This window comes from Dipodomys spectabilis, unplaced genomic scaffold (assembly GCF_019054845.1).
Source record: "Dipodomys spectabilis isolate Male_0828 unplaced genomic scaffold, ASM1905484v1 ptg000115l, whole genome shotgun sequence".
Taxonomy (NCBI): Eukaryota; Metazoa; Chordata; class Mammalia; order Rodentia; family Heteromyidae; genus Dipodomys; species Dipodomys spectabilis.
This window is the reverse complement of record NW_024870792.1, coordinates 9,888,146-9,903,484: the sequence shown is the minus strand read 5'-3', so window position 1 is coordinate 9,903,484 and position 15,339 is coordinate 9,888,146. Positions and strand designations below refer to the sequence as shown.

General features: G+C 33.9%; 1 long non-coding RNA gene across 1 annotated transcript in view; it reads right to left on the bottom strand.

Annotated features, from left to right (window-relative positions):
• Positions 1-861: 861 nt before the first annotated feature.
• LOC122115069 overlaps positions 862-15,339 on the bottom strand; it is a 180,081-nt gene continuing 165,603 nt past the window's right edge. The window contains exon 3 of the long non-coding RNA XR_006148688.1: positions 862-1,404. This is a non-coding gene — a long non-coding RNA (uncharacterized LOC122115069). The remainder of the gene's footprint in view (positions 1,405-15,339) is intronic.

The following is a 15,339-nucleotide window of genomic DNA, read 5'->3' as shown; positions in this document are numbered from 1 at the left end:
GGCTGAAGTAAGGATACAGGATGACCCATTGTAACAATGAGATGTACAACACACTAAGTTGAAAACGAACTTTGTAACTTTGAGGCAGGGGAGGTGTTGGAAAGGTAGGGAGGGAGGGGATGGTAGGGGAAAAACAAAGGAGAAGGTAACAGTGCTCTATAGGAAATGTATTTATTACCTTACTCATGTAACTATAACCCCTCAGTACAGTATCTTTACAATAAAAAATATATATTAAAAAAAGGAAACACAGTCACTCATGTAATAATGCTGATAACACTTCCCTTTATTTCATTTTTCTATGACTCTACTAGCTGTATTTTCTGGCCGGTATTTTCTGCTTAAAAGTCATCCCAAATGTTCTGGTTATGCCTACCTTGTCTTCAGGCTCAGACTCAACTTCAGTTCAACATACCGTTTAAAGCCAGGTTGATCTGGGTTCAAATTCATATTAAGCCACTTATAATCTTGGGCACAAGTTTGTCAGCTCTTTCAAGCTTCAGTGCCACATCACAAAAAGAAAAGAAATGTAGTTACAAATGTACCAAGTTTTGTAAGACCATTAAAGACAAGTATATCATTTAACTCAGTATCGGGCACATGGAATGTGTCAGCATATGACAACAAAATTTCCTCCTAACTTAGAATTTACTCCAGTGAATTTTTTAACTGCTGTAAAACTTTTAATATCCTTAGTACAACATCCTATTTTGTTTCAGGATTGCTTTTCACAGTTCTAATGCCACATAATGTCTACTTCTAAGCAAATTAACCTTCAGATAGAACTGGAAAGAATGTTCAACCTCTTAAAAGCTAGTTATTCAGTGGAATGCTATTTCTAGCCTCATTTAGGAAGAAAGACTTAAGCACAATGTGAAAGCTACACTTTTGTGGCTTCCAGCAAGGTCTCACAGTTGTCAATCATGGTCTGGTACATCAGCAGGATGGGTCTCCAGATACATTCCACAAGGCGAATCTTTTAATATTTTATCAGCGGTTGCTGATAGGAGGCACTTGAGCTTAGTGAGTGTTTTTATGACTTCCTTTAAGCTGGTCTTGAGAAGCTTTTATCTCTGCTTATTGATTGCTCTCCTTTGAAATTTTCATTTAACTTTGGTAAACAGAGATATGATTAAAATTTTTGGCCAAATTTTTTCAGCAGCCAATCATTTTAAACAAGCTTTCATAGATGTAATGCAGTTGTCTTCTGGCAGAACTTTTTGTATGTATTTTGTACCTTGCTTTGTTACATTGCTTCTCTGCAGACTGGCACTCAGGTGAGGAAAGAGACTGGAATTCCCACCAAAGAAAAACTCCACATAACTCTTGGAAAGTTCACTTTTAGGCTGTTTTCTGCAGAGCAATACACAAAGGGCCCGTGTGCCAAGTATCAATCATAAATCTCTAAAAGAAAGAAAATAGCAGTTACAAATATATAGAGAGAATATTTATGCTCAAAATGACTGACTGTGGCTTGGTTTGAAATCCCAAATAACATCCAATTGTCACAAGAGAAATTTGCTAAGTAGGTGGAAAAATTATTCAAAAGCCATTTTTAGCTTACTCACAGCAAGAAACGCTGATTTCAATGTTTCCCCTATTAGCAGCCGTGAAAGGAGCAAGGAAAAAAAGCAAAGCTAACAAAAGTTCATTAGATTCAATAAACTTCCAATTTCTTATAAAGATGTCATTGCTGAGGCTACAATGACAGAGTTTTGAAATGAGTTATAGAATATGCAGTGTAAGCTCTCTGAGCTATATCCATCTCCTACTGACTAGCTGATCCCCTTGCTTAGATTAGGAGGCAGTGGGGCTGAAGGAACTGCTTTGTGATTTGTTATTATTGTTTGTTTGCTTCAGATAATTCTGTCAGTACACAAAACTGGAAAACTTTCAACTACTTCAAGGATGGCTGCTCGGAAAACTTAGAAAAAAAGGAGCAGAATAGGTGATAAAGGTCAGTTTGGCTATAAACTTTTGAAAAACAAAAACCCCTACTAAATTGATTTTTATCATACCTACGCTCATGGTGAAAGTGTTAATGTCTCAAAGCCAAAGTGATGGTAGAAGACTATAGGAAAAGAGACAAGAGAGGCTATGACTTGTTTCATACTCCAACTGAATCAATGGAGACAAAAGAGAAAAAAAGGGAATAGAAGGGAAGGAAAGGGAAGGGAAGTAAGAATTTAGAAGGGAAGGTCAAGATGGATGTGAAGGAAAGGGAATGACAGAGCAAAGAGAGAGAGAGGGAGGGAGGAAAAGAGGGAGAGAGCTCCAACTGGTAACTTTTCTAATCCAGCTAACTGATCTAAGAAAATAAATGAATAGATAGATCAAAATTTTAATAAAGAAAGACCTTTACACAGTCACAATGAATCTTACCATAATATTATTATTCATCATGAAAGTAGAATTAGTAATTTCATCATGACTTCTGACAGAGATAATTTTAATACAAGAAGCTAACATTATGAAAAATGAAACAAATCAAAATTACATTGCTTCTGACAGTAACTAAACCTTACCTAGAATCTCTTTTTCTAAATGTTCATAAGTAGAGTCTAATTAATAGAAAACATTGACCTAGCCTAAGTTCAAGATCAGATTGTAAAATTATAGGCCTACAGTCTTCAAAATGTCATAGATCTGAACATCAAAGAACTACTTAGAACTTTGCAGACAATGACCAAATATGACATAATGAATTTTATACACTGCAAAATGTTATAATTCCCTAAAATCTTAGTCACTTATTAGTTCCTTTTAATATAGTACTCATATTGTCACATTTATAAGTAGAAGTTTAAGTTGGTAGGCTGTTTTTTACTAAAAAATTATATGACCACAATAAGTCAATGATCACTGATAAAATTAAAAACTGTTAAAGAAATACAGTATTTGTTGTTTTCTTGTTATATATTGTATAGAAAGAACATTCTAAGTACTCTTTACTATTATTAATAAAAATTCAGATGCTGCCAGGCACTGGTGGCTCACGCCTGTAATCTTTGACAATCCTTGCTACTCAGGAGGCTGAAATCAGGATTGTGGCTCAAAGCCAGCCCAGGGCAAGAAAAGTCTGTGAGACTCTTATCTCCAATAAACCACCAGAAAACTGGAAGTGGTACTGTGGCTCAAGTGGCAGAGTGCTCGCCTTGAGTTGAAGAGCTGAGGGACAGCACCCAGGCCCAGAGTCCAAGTCCCATGACTGACAAAAAAAAAAACAAAAAAATTCAGATGCCATGTTCAGATGGCTAAGATGGTGTAAGCTTAAAAAACAAATGTTTAACTCCATTAGTATCTAATCTGCAGTTCTATGGTGACCTTTTAACTTCTGATTGTAGTTCATTTAATTTTGGTTAAAATATCTTCATCAAAACTTATTTAATTTTACTTATGTTTAAAAACTTTTGAATTTTGGTCAACAAGATAGTAACTATTAACTATAGTATTTTGAGTCTATACATTGCCAGATGTTTAACTTATTTCCATAACTTTCAATGTTTTTAAACATAAAGTAAAATTTATAGCCTTCATCAGTTCTGTTACAACATTCTTTTATTCTTTTTTTATTTTATTAGTAAGTTTTTTATTGTGAAAATACTGTACAGAGGGGTTACAATTACATGAGCAAGGTAATGAGTACATTTCTTAGCAAGCATTGTTGCCTCCTCCTTTGTTTCCCCTTCCCATACCTTCGCATCCCCCCAACCCCGTGCTGGTTCTAAAGTTCGTTTTTCGACATAACGTCTTGTACATCTCATTGTTGCAATGGGTCTACCTGTATTACTATTTAAACAATTTGTTTTTCCCCTTCTCCTCCCCAAATTATACCAACATCAAATACAGTGAAACAGGGGTTATATCGTGGGGGAGGGTCATACAAAGCAACAAAGAAATCATCTTGCAAATATGTCAGAAACAATAGCAAATGGAAAGACTTGGAAAAAATATATTAAGTGAAGTTACAACATTCTTAACTAACAAGTGAGAACTGATTTTCAAAATGATAAATGATCTGAGAGCATGACCAATTATTTGTCAGCACACAAGATAAGCTGCTAGAATTCAATATCTTCACCTGGGCTCTACTGGATCATATATAACTTCTTTGGGTTATTTTATAGATCACCTAAAAGCATTTTAGCCCACTAGTTCAAGCAACCTATATGTCAAGCAGAAAAAATAAAATCACCAGACTCAGGTTTGTGGCTCCCCAGAGAAAGAAAACAGTTTGATCCAATTTGTCAAAAGCTGGAGTGGTACTTTAATGGGCAATTTACTTTAAATGGCTGCAGTTATTGCAGGAAAAAAGGCCTAAAGCTTAAGATATTAAAAAAAAAATCTTTCCAATTGGTTTTATTCAGATAAATTTAATTCCTGAGTATGAACTAAGGATGTCAAACCTCTTATACTCCCTGATGATCTAAAACCAATAGTAAAACTTTGTTGGTTTCTTGTTTTGATTTTCTTTATTTTAACTCTGGTAATTTAAAACACCTATATTAGTCCATTTTCCATTGCTATTTCTGTGGTAATCAACTTAAAAGGATTAAATATTTTTGTTTTGTTTTTGTTTTGTTCTCTGTTTGTTAATTTTGGAGGTTTCAGTCCATGGCAAAATGGCCCCATTGCTTTAGATTGTGGTAATAGGCCCATCCTTGTGGAAGTGAGCCAGAGCAAAACATCTGGCCAGGAAGCAAGAGAGCCAGAGGATGGGACACATTCCTATAGTCCTCTTCAAGAGCATTTCACCAATCTCCTATAGACTTCACAATAGCCATTCAACCCCTTCAAGATCCTGGTGACTTTACATGGTGACCAAGACTTCAGCCCATGAGCCTTCCAGGAACAGTGATAAGCACAAGTGTTTACAATCTCAGTGGCTGCTCATTCACTGATGCTTGTAAGGATGTGTCTTCATGAGTTAATGTTATGTCTTATGACTATGGGATAAATTCTTTGCTAAGAAAATGTCTGTATACTTTCTTAGCTACATGTAAGATAATAATGAAATATTAATATCAGGCAAAATTTTATATTTATCACCCACACATGTCCTACATAACTATACAAAAGAACATCCATTTCAACTTTCAATTTTTTCTGTATATGCCTGTGGAGGAATGAACACCTAGGAAGCCTGCACTTGAAATAAAACCTTCCTCTTCACTGAATGACATTCTAGTTTGGAATAAACTTTTACTGACACATACAATAAAGATGAAATTCTATTCTAGCAAATGAAATTAAAGGACACTAGGACAGGTAAGGTTATGAGGAAAAGATTATACATCATCTTGATTGTTACTACAGTTTCTCTAGTTCATCCATAAGTCAACTTCTTAAAATGCAAGCTAAATGTGGACAATATTTTGTACATTATAGTATTTTTTATAAGTAAATTTGTTATATTAAACCCCAAAACAATCTTAATTAAATCTTTATATTGTTTAAATATCAAACATGATTATTCATCGTTTGATTTATAAGGCAAACTCTTGCTGTGTAGCTCAGACTAACTTTGAACGTGCAACCTTCTTGCCTTAGTCTCTTGGTTGCTAGGATTGTAGGCAAAACAAATGTTTATATTTTGATTGTAAATTATTCATTTTAATAGTATATATATTTTTATATATTTTGTCAAGAGTTTTATATGAAATATTAAGCTTGCACAGAAATTTTAAATTCCAAGGCACAAACTTTACAAATATCTATGTAAATAAGTATGTCTTTGAGAATCTAGTGTGTTGGTTTTAAGGCTTTTTTTCATTTCTGTTGTTATGTAATTTTCTCTGGAGTGTCAACCTTAGAAGCACAATGAGGCAACCTCCACACTTTATGTGAGAAACTTCTCTTTGAACATTTCTTTTTTTCTTACATGAAAACAAAATAAAACAGGTGCATATTAGTTTTAAGCCTGAAAGTCTGGAGTATTTGTTTATTAAAAAAAACATATTTGACCTATGTTTCTTTGGGTCTGGCTTACTTAATATAATTTTTTCCAAGTCTTTCATTTCCTAAAAAATGTGCCAGTGTCATTCTTTCTGATGGTGGCATAGAATTTATATATATATATATGTAGTAGATTGGTGGCATAGAATTCATATATATATATATATATATATGAATATATATGTGGTAGATATAGATGTAGATACCGCATTTTCTGATCCATTCATCTTCTGAGGAGCATCTGGGTTAGTTCCATATCTTAGCTATGGTGAATAATGCTGCAATAAACATAGTTGTGCTGGTAGCTTTAGTATGGCCTTGTTTGTGATAGTTTGGGTAAATGCCCAGAAGTGGGATCACTGGGTCATAGGGAGGAGCTCCTTTCCAGAGTGGTTGAACAAGTTTACACTCCCTTATTTTCAATAACTAGTATACATCTAGGATAATATTACCAGACAAGCAGAAAAGGTCAAAAGCTATGTACATATGACCATATAAGATGATGCTAAGTGAAATGAACCCCAAGATAGGGACAAAGAGAAATTTTCTTTGTTGCCGCTGTTTTTAATGAACTATGTGAATTTTTGTTTCTTTTGTATGTTCTTCCCCATGGTATAACCCCTGTTGTCACTGTGTTTGATTCCAGTGCCCTGCATCTTCTGTATACATTTTTCTAATTTAGAGAGAGGAAGGGAAATAAGAAAAAAAAAAGGGCTGAAACAAGGATACAGGTTGACCCATTGTAATAATGAGACATTCAAGACACTATGTTGAAAACAAACTTTTCAACTTGGGGGGAGGGGAGGGAGGTATTGAGGAGGAAAGGGGATGGTAGGGGAAATACAAAAGAGAGGGTAACAATGCTGGATAGGAAATGTACTCATTACTTTACTCATGTAACTGCAACCCCTCTGTATAGTATCTTTACAATAAAAAATAATTTTTAAAAAATATGTGCTTCCTACAGTGACAAACTAGGTGCTTAGTAATTTGCCTACCAAATGTTTTTCTTTAAGTGTATTCTGTAAGACCCAAAACTTATTTTTATTTAAGAAGATGGTTGTCACTGGAGTATGATTTATGTGAAAGAGACACTTCCTCTGACACAGCCCTGAGCTTCCCATCATTCCTCACCAGGTGCTTCAGTACAGCTGAAATAACATTTCTATAACACATTTTCCTAGTGTACCTCTAATGATAAATTCTTTTAAATCATAATATAATGTTCAAATACCTTCTTTAATCTAGTTCTGGTTTCTGTTCACTTAAGGAATTATATTAATCTTGATCTTCTCTTAAATGGATTATTATTTATATGTATTAGTTTTCAAATTTTTGTACTAAAGTACTTTAAAAAATTAAAATCTCACTTACAAATATATATGTATATAACATATATTACATATTATACATTATGTATATGTATATGTAATAAAAACAAGTTATTTAGCCAGTAGCATTTCTGATTAATTTGCCCACAAATACTTTCTTTTTCAGGTTTTCAAGCTGGATAATAAGACATATAAGAATGAGACTGTAAACCACAGAAGCTTTCATTCACTGATGATGAGGATGCAATATCATATAACCACTCTGAAAGATACTCGGGGAGTTTCATACAAAACTAAACATTCATCATAACCTTAGATATTTTCTCAAGTAGGCAGCTGATACCCAAATTAGGGTTATGTGCATGAAATTAGGGTTATGTGCATGAATTTTCTTGGCAGCTATGGTCATCAATGCATTCATGTAGAGGCTATTGGTCTCTGCATTCTGGTTATTATTTCACCTGTGAAGTTAACCACGAAATTGATGAACTTGCTAGTAGGCATTTATTGCCAAGTTTCTGGAACTGCGTGTGTTGAAGTCACAAGGGTAAATAAGAGAAATATTGATTTCATAAACTATACAACAGATTGAAGAATATTCAAGATAAAGCCACTGTAACAATAGAAAGTATTGGATATTTAAACTTAGTACTGTATCTTAGAACAGCATATAATGGGTGAAAATAGGAAGGTATATCATGCAATATCTGTGCATAGAGCCTTGTTCTACTTACTCCATCCCATGGTTCTCAGGTACTGACATTAGTAGTGCATTTCCTTTCTTTAAGGGAGAATATAAGGCCCTACTCTGGAACTACAACTCAGGATCTGAATTCTTGTAATTGCCTAGGTCATTCATAGACTCATAGATATTTGAGAAGGACTGCCTTAAAAGCAACTGATATTATAGTATCCAGTATCAAATTATATTACAGGACCACAGAAAACAAAAACAGTATGGTACTAGCATTAAAACAGAAATGAAACCAACGAAATAAAACTGAAGACTCAGAAATAGGCCTACACCTCTACAGTCATCAAAAACACAACGTTGGGAAAATAGGATCTCTACATACACAAGACTGAAAGTAGGTATCTGTTTTTTGGTTATCAAAAATAAAATCACTTCAACATGGACCTAAGTCCTAGCACTACTATAACAAAAACCAAAAGAAAAAATATAAATATATGTTAAATCTCATTAAATAATAAAAAAACACTGTTTGACAAGTAATGTACTCACTACCTTATGTATGTAACTGTAACCCCTCTATACATTACCTTGACAATAAAATTAAATTTAAAAAAGCAATAAAAATATTACTAATATGTAGCTAAAACCAATTAAATATATTAACTTTAAAATGACATATGGCAATTCCTGTTTTATCTTTCATAAATAATGAAACTATTTTCATTGATTATCAGATTATATTTATCTGTCAAAAAGCTCACAGGTGAAGATGAAGATAACACTATTCAAGTAAATCAGTCTTATGAAAACATTGATTTCTTTTTACTCTATTAACTATTATGTACCAGAAAAATCTTATATGCAGCCATAATTTCATTTATTTTTGTATACTAATGAGAAAAGTGAAGGTATTCAATAGATAAAAAACTCTTATAAAGCAGTTTCCAAATCAGTTTGGACCTAACTTCAGGTTAGACCTTTACAATTTTTTTGATGCCCTTAGTTTTCAAGTAGCGTAAAAAGTCTTGTTATACTGTACAAGTTTCTGTCTAATATTCTCATCAGATATGTTAGAAGTTCCATGATTATGAGAAAACCTTGCTTAGAAAAATCTGGAGCTCAACCAGAGACCAGTGGCTCATGCCTGTAATCCTAGCTACTCAGCAGGCTGAGTTTTGAGAATCACAATTCAGAGCCAGCCTGGGCAGGAAAGTCCATGAGACTCTTATTTCCAATTAATCACCAGAACACAGGAAGTAGTTCTGTAACTCAAAGTGATATATCAGTAGCCTTGAGTGAAAAAAGCTCGGGGATAGCACCCAGGCCCTGAGTTCAAACCCCAAAATTTATAAAAAACAAAACATCTGGGACTCATATTAAACCAATTGTTATTTTAGAAGATATTAAAATGTTAAGTTAGTTAAGATTGTTCGATATCTCATAATGATCAGGTTAAAATATTCATATACTATTCTAATTTTCTTCTCCTAAAATAACACATTTTATTTTCAAATATGTAGTCAAGAATCAAATAGGAATCTCAAATTAACTACAATATAAGAAATAAATCAACAAATTATTTTGTAAGTCCAGTTGTCATTCTGTGGACAATGTTTATTCGTCATCTAAAGGAATACTGAAATCATATGCAATACAATCTAAGATGTGATATATATGTTCATTTGTTCCTACTTGAATTTTTTTCAAATAATCTATCACTTAAATTTAATTTAGGGCTACTACTACAAGAACTTATTTCCCACATAAAACAATCCTAAAACATTTGTACCGACACTGATTAAAGCAGAAACTACAGACACAAATTCTCTAAAAATTTTCCACAGCACTGTTTTAGTCCTTCTTTCTAGTCAAATAAATGACGAAGTGGATTTCCTAGGCAAGAACACCACCAGAAATATTGTCAGTAACAAAATTGCTCTTAAACTGAAGCAAAAGGCCTTTAACAGAAAAATTGGGGTCAGGCCCTTCAGCATGTACCAGATAAACTTAGACTTGGTATAATATGTTCTGTGTCCTGAGAATGAAAAAATAATTATATCTGATCAATGATTGTGTTGAGAACACAAAGGTTTTCAGGCATTCACAGAAGGAAATCAATACATAATAAAGTTTTTAACTTATCTAGCAAACAAATGGCAACCAACATAATCAAAGTCATGTGTTCATTTTGAGAAAGTTTTAGCAGTACATGAAATCCATAAGAAAGGAATCATGTGGCACCTTTAATGTCAGTGTTCTCTCTATTTCTTCTTAGATAATGGATATAATTAGTACAGAACAATTGATCTACCCATTTAAATCAAACAAGTGATTTTTTATGTAGTAACAATGAATTTTCTTTACCATTTACTTTTTGAAACTATTCTGTCACATATCTTGTACAAAACATAAATCTACATATTTACATAATGAAAACTATATATATATATATATATATATATATGTATATATATACTTTAAAGGTAAGGTCAATTATATATGTTACAAGTTCTGTTATATATTTGCAACTCACCTATGAGCGCTAGCCTTGAGCTGAAGAGCTAAGGAACAGCAGTCAGGCCCAAAGTTCAGGCCCCATGACTAAAAAAAATAGTGTGTGTGTGTGTGTGTGTGTGTGTGTGTGTGTGTGTGTGTGTGTGTGTAAATTCAAATGATGGCTAATGTTTAAGAAAACTAAAAGGAGTCGTTTTTCAAATAATATATAGTTTTTATTGTAAAGATACTGTAGAGAGTGGTTATACTTACATGAGTAGAGCATTGTTACCCCGCTTTTGTTTTTCCCATACCATCCCTTCCCTGTCTACCTCCCCACCAAAGATGGAAAGTTCATTTTCAACATAGTGCCTTGTACATCTCATTGTTACAATGGGTCAACCTGTATCCTTATTTCAACTTTTTGTTATTTCCCTTCCCCTCCTCAAATGAGAAAAATATATATACAGATGCAGGGCACAAGAATCAAATACAGTAAAAACAGGGGTTATACCATAGGGGAAAGAACATACAAAAGAAAAAGTCACATATTATATTATGAATACATTAAAAACAACAGCAAGAAAGATAAAACTTCTTGTGGTTGGGGAAGTAGGGAGGGAAGGGATAGTGGGGAAAAACAAAAGAAGGTGTAACAGTGCTCCATAAGAAATGGACTCATTAGATTTCTCATTTAACTGTAACCCCTCTGTACAGTATATTTACTATATATATATATATATATATATACATATATATATATATATATATATGAAAGATAAAACCTCTTGTGTCCCTATCTTGGTGTTCATTTCACTTAGCATTATCTTATATGGCCATATGTACATAGCTTTTGATCTTTTCTGCGGGTCCTAGACATAAATTTGTTATTGCAGATAAGGGAAACCATGGGACCTATGTTTCTTTGGGCCTGGCTTACTTCACTTAATATGATTTTTTCCAAGTCTTTACATTTCCTAACAAATGAGGCAATGCCATTCTTTCTGATGGAGGCATAGAATTCCATTACACACACACACAGATATATATGTGTGTGTGTGTGTGTGTGTATGTGTGTGTGTATATACATACATATATATACATATATCTCTCTGTGATATATATATATATATATATATATATATATAAACATTTTCTTGATCCATTCATCTACTGAGGGGCATCTGGGTTGGCTCCATATCTTAGCTATAGTAAATAATGCTGCAATAAACATAGTTGTGCTGGTAGCTTTAGTATGGCCTTGTTTGTGACCATTTGGTAAATGCCCAAAAGTGGGATTGCTGGGTCATAGAGCAGCTCTATGTGTAGTCTTTTGAGGAATCACCGTACTGCTTTCCAGTTGTTAAACAAGTTTACACTCCCACCAACAATGCAATAGGGTTCCTTTTGGCCACATCCCCTCCAGCATCTGTTGTTACTAGATTTCTTGGGGTGAATTGGAATCTCAATGTGATTTTGATTTACATTTCTTTTATGGCTAGAGAAGTTGAGCATTTCTTCATGTGTCTCTTGGCTATTCTTATTTCCTCTTCATAGAAGTCTCTCTTTAAGTCTTTAGCCCACTTATTAATGGGGTGGTTGTTTCCTTGAGGATTTATTGTTGGGGGATTTAATTTTTTGAGTTTTAAGTATATTTTAGATATAAGACCCTTGTTCATTCTTATGGCTGGTGAAGATCTTCTCCCAATCTTTCTATCAATCTTGCTATCTATGTCCTTTGCCATGCAGAAGCTCTGAAGTTTCATGAAGTCCTGTTTTTCAAAACTTTCTTTGGATCTCTATTAAGAAAATTTTGGCCTGTGCCAAGGAGCTCTAGAGTTTTTCCTATTCCTCCCTATAATGTTTGCAGGGTATCTGCTTTGACTTCGAGGTCTTTGATCCATTTGGAGTTGATTGTGGTGCAGGGTAATATACAAGGATAGGAGTCATTCTTAAAATGCTCCCCAAGAGACAACACTATTAGTTGTTGTTTCACCCTTTTTAATGCATTAGGTGTTTTTATTTTTAAGAATAGACTTTCACTTAAAGGAAAAAAAATAAAACTGTACAGAAAATCTTATAGTAAATACCAATGGTATTTCAGTTACTCTATTCAACCTCTAAACAAAGATCTTATAAGTTTCTTGATCAACCTTGTCTTTTTTCCCACCTTGCTGAATTTGTTTATTGCTTTAATTATATCTGTTTCAGTAATAATTTGCAGGTCTCATTAAGAGGCCTTGTGATTAATTGGGTGAGTGTATGGTGACATATTAAAACTTTCTACCTTCTATTCACTGACAGCATCAGGAAATGCATTTAGAAAGGTAGGCTGGAATGAATAAAAGGAAAACACTAGAGGATAGAATGAAATGAGCTGAGTACCAGTATCTCACACCTGTAATCCTAGTTAGTCAGGAGACAGATGTGATGCAATCTGAAGTTAGATCTCACTTCCTGGTATATAGATGGTCATTATTTAAGAGACATGGGATGTTTTGGTACACTAAGGGGGTAAAAAACAGAAGGTTGCAGAGTTTAAGGCCAGCCTAGGCTACATTCTGACAGTTGCTATCAGAAAAGAAGAAAGGAAGGAAGGAAGGAAAAAAGAAAAGAATGTTCTGTCTATAAGAATACATGTAGCTCTATATAAGGGCTCTGCCCCAAAACTACATCACTCTTAAAATAAACCATCTTCACACACTTTTGGATGATGAGTTAGGATTTTAGTGTAAGAATGGAGGTGAAACACAAACTTTCAGTCTTCATCATGAATCTCTTCCACTGATGCTGTGTCCTTGTTATTCAGAACAGTCCTATTGATATATATTCCAGACCCCAAAAAAGCATTCAATAAATCATATTAATACAAATGGGTTGCTCCACAACCCCATGATTCTGAAAAGGAAAATTATTAGAAATTGATGAGACATTAAAAAATAATAAATCCACTGGGCACTGGTGACTCACACCTGAAATCCTAGCTACTTAGGAGACTGAGATCTGAGAATAATGGTTCAAAGCCAGTCGAGGCAGGAAAGTCCATAAGACTCTTATCTCCAATAGATTACCAAAAAAGTAGGAAGTGGAGTTGTGGCTCAATTAGTAGAATGTTTGCCTTAAGTACAAAAGCTAAGGGACAGCACACAGCCCCTGATTTCAAGCGCTAGGACAGCAAAATCGTCATCATCATCATCATCATCATCAATCTGTCCTCTTAAGTGCAAAGTAATTCTGATAAGACAGTCATCTTGTCAGAAGTTTACTAAGAACTAATAAAGAAAAAAGAGGAAATATTTACAACTAAGAATGAGATTTACTAGGAGCTCTAATGAACAGCATTAGAAAATCTGACATGAATAATAAGTTTAAGATACTATGATCAAAATAAACAATAATAAGGCTCTTTTATTAGTTGCAGCATGAGAAAAATATTTAAGAAATATCTGTGAATATCCATGGGTGAACTACTTTGGAAGGTCCTATGGTGACAAGAGGGCAGTATAGAGGGCAATGTATTCATTCATCTCCAGGAGATTTAATCAAATTGAGAGGAATGCTCTTTTCAGAGGACAAAAACATAATACAAAATCCCCATTCAGAACCCCCCCATAACAAATCCCCAGAGAAACAACCACTCAAGTAATAAGTGGGCCAAAGAATTAAAAAGAGATTTCTCTGGAGGAAATAAGAATGGCCAAAAAGCACATGAAAAAATGCTCAGTTTCACTGGACATAAAAGAAACGCAAATCAAAACCACATTGAGATTCCACTTCAACCCAGTTAGAATGACCATTATCAAAAAACCAAATAATAACAGATACTGGTAGGGATGTGGCCCAAAGGGAACACTACTACATTGTTGGTGGTTCAACCACTCTGGAAGGCAATATGGAGGTTCCTCAAAAGACTAAATGTAGAACTCCCCTATTATCCAACAATCCTTCTCCTGGGCATTTCATTTATCCAAATGATCTCAAACTAGGCCACACTACAGCTTCCAGCACAACTAGGTTCATTGCAGCATTATTTATGATAGCTAAGATAAGGAACCAACCCAGATGCCCCTCAATAGATGAATGAATCAAGAAAAGGTGGAATATTTACACAATGGAATTTTATGCTTCTATCAGAAAGAATGGCATCACCCCTTTCGTAAGAAAATGGAAAGACTTCAAAAAAATCATTTTAAGTAAGAAACATAGACTCTACAGTTTCCCTCATTTGTAATAATTAGTCTATGCGTAAGTTAGTCCTGATAGAGAATCATAATAGCTCAAGTGCTATGTACATATGACCATACAAAATGATGCTAATTACAATGAACTCCAAGACATGGAAACAAGTCTTTTTTTTTTTAGTTGTCAACCTTGATGTCACCAATGTGCTGTATCTAGTTCGTTCTTACTTTATTTCAGTTTTCATTTTCCATTGGTTTATCCCTGGCAATCTCTAAATACAAAGAAAAGAAACTCCCTTTCTAGCTGGAGAAACTAAGAAGGCTTCTAGAAAATGAGGTTAATGATAAAAGGAGGAAGGAGTTAACAAATATATTTGTCAAATTGAAAGAAGACAGCTCTACCTAAGATCAAAGCACTGACATAGAAGGAAAATACATCTCAACATGTAATTCACAGTTACATGTTTTTTAACTTGGAGAGGAGGAGAAAAAAATGAAGAGCTTGAATGTAAATTAACTATGGGTACAACTATGTTTCCTTTCAAGTTTTGGTCTTCAAAAGCAGCTCAATAAAATTTTCCCCATGGGAAATACTTTCATTTAGGTCCAATTGATAAGTGAAAATCTAATAGTTTAAGATTAATAAGAGCATTCCAAGCTCTTATTTCAAAGGCCCATGCTTGGC